The sequence below is a fragment of the Uloborus diversus genome, chromosome 1, assembly GCF_026930045.1.
Source record: "Uloborus diversus isolate 005 chromosome 1, Udiv.v.3.1, whole genome shotgun sequence".
NCBI lineage: Eukaryota > Metazoa > Arthropoda > Arachnida > Araneae > Uloboridae > Uloborus > Uloborus diversus.
Window position 1 is genome coordinate 130,816,832 of NC_072731.1, and position 8,721 is coordinate 130,825,552.

Genomic DNA, 8,721 nt, shown 5'->3' on the forward strand with positions numbered 1-8,721 from the left:
ATAATTATTTTCACAGTAGAATGAACTAGACGTTAAATCCCGGTTATGATGCTGCTGTTAATGATGCTGACAAAAATTAGGTTTCGTGGAGTATAGAAAAAGGATATTCTAATTTGTGGGCAAAATTAATTTGCTTACTATAACTCGCATACAGATACTCAAAACCTACAGAGGATTGCTTTCTAACTGCGAAATAAGTCTTCAGCGAGACATAGCTAGTTTTAGTTGTAGAAACCCGTTTTAGTGCTGGGATTTATTAAATTCTATTTTCCATTTTGCTCTTATCTTGAGCAAACACAGCACTTTTATGTATTTTTATTCATGTAGGTTTCTTTTCTCGGATAAAGCAAGGAAACTTACTCACAATGATTACTTTCATTTCCTCCTTTGCTTCAAATCGTTTGTCCTTGTTGACAAAAATATCAATTCAAAATATCATGAAAAAGATAAAAATATAAGTGAACGGAATGTTTTTAAAACGTTGCATTGGGGGTCAAAACTGAATGCATATCGAATAATGATACGGATTTTTTTAAATTGCTACATTTCACGACAGTCAAAGTTTTTAGAAATATAGCAGAACAAATGCTGGTTAAGATTTTTTTTATGTAAAACTGTCCATTGTTTGGTAGTCTTACCTAGATTTCGATGTAAACTAGGTAATATGAAAAAGCGGAGTATGTTGCACTTATAACGCTCTTCTTCTTTGCGTGGGTAGTTAAAAATAAAACACACTTAAAAACGTTACACGTAGACTACTAGCTTGAAACGTATTTCTACTCCAATAAAAGGAAGCTTAACAAAGACGATGCAACTTTTAGTACCCTAATCGGATGTATTTTCATCTCTAAGCTCGCTTATTTTGCATCGAAAAAATGGTTCCTTGCAACCCCGAAACACGTGCCTGCACTAATATGAAATTTGTGCATTTTAACGTTGTTATTTCCTTTTTACATTTCAAGAACAAAGGCATTGATTCAACGTTTTTAAAGCCTACTTTTATATTAGCAACGGGTTTTTTTCCATCAGTCAAAAGTACTACCTTTAGTCACAAAATTTGATAGAATCAGCAAAACGAATAAATAAAGAAAGCGCAAGAATAGGCCCAATCAAACACGCAGTCATGTTGACGGTAGAATCAACTGCAGTAACGTCACTACGGGGGAGGCCCTGGTGAGGGGGGGGGGGCGGTTCGCCCCGGGTGTCACCCGTCTGGGCGGTGGCACCCAAAGTGGAATTGCAAGTTCTTGAAAAATATGAAGCTAATTGCATTCTTAAGACTACAAATTTAAAAATTTCCTGGGGAGAAGAAACTCGGACCCCCCCCCCGCACTTTTATTTGTTTTTGTTCATTAGCCCACTTAAAATTTCGTTATAACACTAATGAAGTTGTGATTTACAAATGTAAATTGCATGAATTTAATGTTTTTATATATTTTTTTTCTTTTGCGTTTGTGGGGGGGGGGGGAGTGACACCTCACATTACCGCTCCGGGTGTCACCAATGCTAGGTACGCCACTGTCCCCCAACTGTCACTAACATGATTCCTTTGGTAAAGGAATAAAACTGATCATCGAGAAAGAAAGGAAAAACTGTCAGTTGAAGGAAGATAGCATATAGGAAACACCGACCGTTAAGACCCGAAGTGAAACTGCACAGCCTCGATGGCTGTCATTCCGTCAGTTCGACACTATAAAACAATTTGATTAATTACCATCTATATCAGCTTTCAGACGACAGAATAATGAAGATCCTACAGCTAAAGAGCGCGTCCTAGACATATATTTTTTATTTCGCACAAATTTCTACCATGGTTGGATTTGGGTTTTAATCGAAAATACTAACACTTCTGTAGTGTTGTATTTTTGATGATATATTTGCTGTTGTCGTTGAACTTCGTAGAAAGGATTTCAGTAGAAATGATAATAAAAAGACATTAGTCTGAAGGAATTAATCTTGATGGCACTTATTTGTTCCTCTTTTGCTCTTGCATCGTAATACAAATAACCAAAGTCAATTCAACTAACTGAACTACTTTCCAAAGTCGGAGCATATAACTACCTCTGAGATCCATGACGCATAGTTCTTGATTTGGGTTAGGGTCTGGTGGGGTAAAGTGGTCATAAAATCGTAGGTTTTCAGCTTAGTTGGATAATAAATACAATTAATTCTTTAAACACTTCAACTTTTTTTGTTGTTATTTTACATCGCATTATTAAAGAACACGGTACATAGAATTTCAGGAAAAAAATATCGATTAAGGTAGTTTTATAACACTTTTAATTCCCTATGTATTTATGACCACTTTACCACATGGGGTGGGAAAAAGTGGCCATAGCATGGGGTAAAGTGGTCAGAGTAAAAAATGGATGCAAAACCATTATAAATAACCTTAATATTTGTATATTTCGGTTATTTTTATAGTTACAAGTATATGCACAAGTATATGTGTGTATGCACGAGTACATGAATACGTGATTACCTACAGGAGTGTATAGTATACGTGTCTACACGAGTACATACGTGTCACGTGTATATACGAGTATATACGCATAAACGAACGTCATACGCGCGTATGCACTTGCATCTCGGGTATATACGTGCCTACTTGAGTATATACGTGTATACGCAAATATAAGTATACATTCTCACATAAACAGGTATACACGAGTTAATTCGTGGATACATATACTGCGTTTTTGTACGTGTCTACTCACGCATATATATATATATATATATATGGAAGCACAAGTACATACGTATGTATACGTGTAAACACTATTATATACCTGTATAGACGCATATACGTACTATTACGCGCATCCAAGCTCTTGGGCAACAGTCTAAGGGGTGTGAGAGGGGAGGATAAGAAGCAAAGTATCATAAGGAACTTATGGTCGCAGACGAGCTACATGCACACAAAGCCAAAAATTGATGGATGCAAAACAGGTCACGAATTTGTTGCTCAAAGATGATTTTACCCAAAGTTTTAGTTTTTAAAAAATATTTAGAGCAGTTCTTAAAAGTTACGGTCTGTAGTAGCTCTAATACAAGCATCGCAACAAAGACGCAGCGACTGATGAAAGTTTTTCATAAGTCTTGTTATTGCAACAGAGAGTGATTTGTGATTGCGACAGATGTAAAAAACAGCTGAAGGCCGCAAATTTTCATCAGTCGCTTTAAAACTTTCTTAAGACCTCAAATGATGCGTAAAATTGTCTTTGTGTAATAAATTTCTGACCTGTTTTGCATCCATCAGTTCCTGGCTTTGCGTGTATGTAGCGTGTCAGCATTGTGTTTGTGACCATATTTTTGTTCCTATGGTTCTCACTTCTTATCCTCCCCTCTAACACCTTTTAACAATTTGCTCAAAAATATAAACTCGCCCTGTATACTTTTATATCATATGCTTGTATGTAAGTGTCTACTTGAGTACGTACGCGTATATACGTGTCTACCTGAGTATATACGTGTATACGCAACACGTATATACTCAGGTAGTATGTACGTACAAGTACGTACACGTATATACTCGTTCGTATCTATACGAGTGTAAGCGAGGATATACGTGTATATTAGGGTGTCCCAAGTTATAATGGCGAAAAAAAAATTTGCGAAATCGAATACGCACACCCTCCAAATTTTTTCCATTTCACCTCAGAAACATGAGAAAAAAAAATTAATTGCAATAAAATAACAGGAACCCGTGCCGACTTGAGGTCAAAGTTGGAGCTGAAATTCTGCACAATGACTACAGTGGAAAGATTGCTAACTGTATAATTCCTTACAGCACACGACATCAATTTTTTTAAAGCAGATATTTACAACAATATTACACTACATGAAACATATTACTGCACACATTTTCGTTTCAATGTTTGCTTTTTGCAGTCAGGATAGATCTTCCGGTGCTCTTGAACGCAACGTAACACAAATTGTTTTTGTTCCTCATCAGCTGTTAGCAAACCATGAAAGTCCTGCATCATTTTTACCGCTCTTTCAGCTACATCGTTTACTGCTCTAAGTATTGAGACCGTCTTTTTCGCATGAAGGAATGAAATATTATTGACCCATAAAGAGGGACACTCGTTGAGAAATCTATCATCCATTTTAAGTCTAGTAAACAATGACTGACTTTTGGCTGATATGAAATCATCAATTGTTTTCTCTGCAAAATAATAAAATAACCGGTAACAAATACACGATCTAAAGGAATAATTCATTAAACAACTAGATGAAATCAATGGGCAAAACTTACATTCCATCGAAGGAAGAACTTTGTGGTTCATTGTATGGTATTTTTTCTCATGGGGCGAGAAATCTTCTCTACGTAAATTTTTCACCATTTTTGATTTTGTTTCTTCTTCTACCTCATCATCAAAAAGAGCTAAGACTGCTATTTCGTCAGAAAAATACCATAAATGCTGGATGATTTTTTGTAGAGCAGCTTTTGAGATAATTAGGTCCACATTTTCGTACGCTTTCAAAAATTTCAAAAAGCACAAATCTTTGTTGGGTGCTTTGACTGCCAAAATGCATTTAAGCCATGGTTTCACGTATATTGTCATTACAAACAAGCAGATATCTAACAATGCTTCATTTTCCTTCTTATCTAATTTTAGTTGCGAACTAAATAGTAATAGTTTTAGGGAGTAAATCGCTCGAGCCATTCATCGAGCTTGGTGCATGGCTCCCGGTGGTCTTATTTTAAATTTATTTTCTATATCTCCACCTAAAAATATGATAGACAGTTCTATCAACTCCCGATAGTCATCCCGAACTGTAACTTTAGTAAGCTCAGCACGGTAAAAGCCAAGCAAATTTTCATGTTCGGGTACAGTTCGGAACAACTCCGCAGCTCCTCTATAACACTGTATTTTAGTGGGATTGATGTTCTTCCAAGACTCTCTGAGATTTTTGAAGAGTGGAATATCAGGGCTTGTTGTGACTTGTTTAATTTATAATTCGAATACTGCCTTTAATACCAATTCATATATATGATGGCGGCAAGCAAACGAAAGCATTTCTCTATCAAATTTTTGCTCAAGAAGAGCGCAAGCACCATTAAAACGACCCGTATTGGAAGCTGTAGTATCGCAACAGAGAATTTGAACTTTATCTTAAAGATTCATTTCTAAAACTGCCTTCCAAACAGTCTGTGCCTGCTCTTTTCCTGTAGAACTATCCAGTTTAGGCACAGCAATGAGTTGTTCCTTACATCCATATGAAATAACTATTAGTAAGCTATCTTCTTTTGATTTTTGAGCACTCAAAGCAGGCAACAGTTTCCCATCCCAATGGAAAGTCACTACATCCGGTACCTCGAATTGAAAAACAATTTTTATTTTTTCCGGGCGCTCTTTCCGCTTTTCAGTTCGAATTCTTTGAATTGAAGACTTACTTATCGGAAATTCATTTATGTTACACCCAAGTGCGTCAATAGTCGCTTCAAGAATAAACACGGAATCTCGTATACTTAACAGACACCTATCCAATGCAGCAACTAACTTTGAAGTAATAAAATCGCTCCTCATTACATATTTACTTGTTCCAGGTGCAGATTTATTTGTTTCAGATTCTGATATACTTGTTTTAGGTTCTGGTATATTTGTTCCAGGTTCTGATATACTTGTTCCGGGTTCTGATATACTTGTTCCAGGTACTGATTTATATGTTTCAGGAAAATCTTCTGAATATATATTTTCACTAGAATTCGAAGAGGTATCTTCTTGTACTGCTTAATACAATTCCGAGGATGTTGAAGTGGAATCGTATTTCATGCGTCCATTTTCTTCTTTCACAGCTCGAAGTCGAACTCTTTCCTCTTTGTCGGTCAGTTTTTATCCACTCCACCTAAGTGACCACGTCACCCGGGCTTTCTTTGGAGTTCAAAGAAAATCCGATCTTCCTCTATTTTGATTAGCTGAAATGCATCAGCATGTGCAATATCGAATAAATTGTTTAAATTACTCACAAATTCTTATTGGCGTTGCCTGAATACTTCTTGCAGTTTCTTTGCATTTTTTGTAAGTTTCTTCAAATTTGATACAGGTTTTAAAGTTTATTCACACAATTTGGCAACGATTTTGTGGGAATGCATACTTTTCCCCCAAAAATGATGCATTCCCGAATAGCGAGATTTGCACTTTCACTGATGGTTTAGTTCACTTCTCGAATGTTACAAAATAAAACAGATAGAACTTGTCCGTTAGAGGGAAGTTTTGAGACCGTAATTTGATGTTTTACGACTCCTATCAAAAATATCTCTTTTTTCGAACTACGCAATTCCGCTGCCATGTTTCGTTCACTATGGAAGAACTATACTGCACTCGTTGACCGGAGTGTATTCGTACTGACTCCTTTGACGGTTTCCACATTGCCACGGATAAGCTTCCAACATCTGTTTTTCTGTTTTGATTTTTTTTCTGTGCACCATTTACAGCTGTTTTGAGCTTCGCAAAGTATCGCGTCACCAGCGATCACTTGCTTAGGAATACACGTGCTTTTTATACGTTTAGGCGCAAGTCGGCACAGGTTACCGCGCTTCAAATTTCATGAAACTTGTTTTGCAACAGTTTTGACATAAAAGGAAAAAAATAAGAGGGTATGCGTTAAAAAGAAACGACTTTCATTTTTTTTGGGACACCCTAGTGTATATATGTATAGAATGTATATATGTATAGATAAAAATACTTGCAGGTTCCCTTATACGTATTTATTGGTGCATTTATGTGAATATATTTGTATGCGTGCCTACACGAGTATATTACAGTGGCTCCCAAAAGTGTTCGTACACCTTGAAATTTTGTAGTAAAACCAAAATAACGCAAAACTGAATTTGAATATGAAGTCCAATTTTTTTTCACACCATTCTTATGCCATTCTGAATAAAACTCAGTAGTTTTTTTCAAAATATTGCCAGATTTTATTTTTGAAATTTGTCAAAAAATGAAGAGACGGAGAAATAATACGCCACAAAAGTCGTCGTACACTCAAATTTTTTCGAATAAATTCATGATTAAAACTATCATATGTCATTTTTTTTATTATTTTTGCATTGTGTTGACCCTTAAAAGTCATTTGGCTTTAATTTTTTTGTTTATTTATTCCTTAATATTGTGCTTATTACTTTAAAATGACTGGTATTTGAAAAACACCACAAACACCATTCGAAATTTGAATTGTTTACTCACAGTAGCGGTAAATTGGTTTTAAATGTCTCTAAATTAGGTAATTTATACCATTCTATAGTGAAGTGCTTGATAAAATGCTTTAAAGACAAGAATAGGATCGAAAACACGGTAAGAAAAGGTCAACTGGCAAAGTTAACAATATGTGATCGGAGGTTTACAGTTAAAAAAATTATGAAAAATACACATTTGAGTGCTGAAAAAATTTCTGCAGAATTGAATGAAACATTTTACGTTTAATTTTCACCTAAAATTGTTCGCCAAGTTCTCTGATTAACTGGATTAAATGGGACCTCTTCCTGCAGAAATTTTCTTGTTTGTGCGAATAACAGTAAGCTTACGCTTTCCGTCGCAAAATCAATGATAAATAAGCTCAAAACGTTTTGGAACAACGTCTTACTTATAGATGAAAATAAATTTAACATTTTGGGTTAAATTGTTGTATAATTGTAAATAAAAGAAAAAATGAGGAATCTAATCTGAAGAACTTAGTTGGATCAGTTAATCAGGACGGTGAAAGTGTTTTAGTGTGAGGATGCATTACAGCATCAGGACTTGGAAATTTGTAATTTTTTGATTAAATAATGACTCATGCTGTTCATTTAAATATTTTAAAAAGCAATTTTAAACTATTAGCCCAAAATTTGGTAATCGGAAACAACTTTGTTTTTTATGGAGATAACGATAAGAAGTACACGTTTGCGTTTGGTGCCTCAAAAATTGTCCTTAAGCTTAGAAATACCCCCTCAATCTCCAGATTTGAACTTAATGTAACATATTTAGAGATATCTGGTGGCTAGATTACGAAAATACAGCTTTGAAACGAAAATAGAGCTAGAAACAGTAAGACTCAAACTGGGGTTGAACACTTACTCAGAAATTACGCAAAAAAAGAAAGAAAAAACAATGAAATCTATTCCCAGACGTTTAAAAGCACTTGTTGATACTGCATGATGTTCTACTAAATAATAACTTTGTAAAAAGTTAGATTATTTACTAATTTTTTGACATTTTTTCAAAGTGTACAAAGACTTTTGTGAGATAAAATTTCCGGCAATTTTTGGTTTTTGATTTTTTAAAAATTATGTTTTAATGTTTTATTAAACATTTTCATGTAGTTTTGTTAAATATAGATCATAGATCTTATAATAAAATACCTATTCCGAAATATTAATTCTAACCAATGGATAATGGCCTATTTCATTGAAAATCGTAGGTGTACGAACACTTTTGGGAGCCACTGTATACGTATGCATACGCATATACTCGTATATTTAACCCCGTTTACTGTAAAAACAATACACATTAAGTGAAATAATAGCCTTATATATAATTAGCCGTATAATTAAGCCTTATACTTAAAGATTAAATGACATTAGAAAAACAATATTCGTTAAGCCTAATATTATGACCACTTTACCCCATCTTACTTAAACTGTTCTAAAAAATTATCTAAAATGGATTCAGATAACTGCTAATGAGTAAGAGCAGTGGTTGGAAAAACTACATTTTTTTGGTAGCGAACTACAAC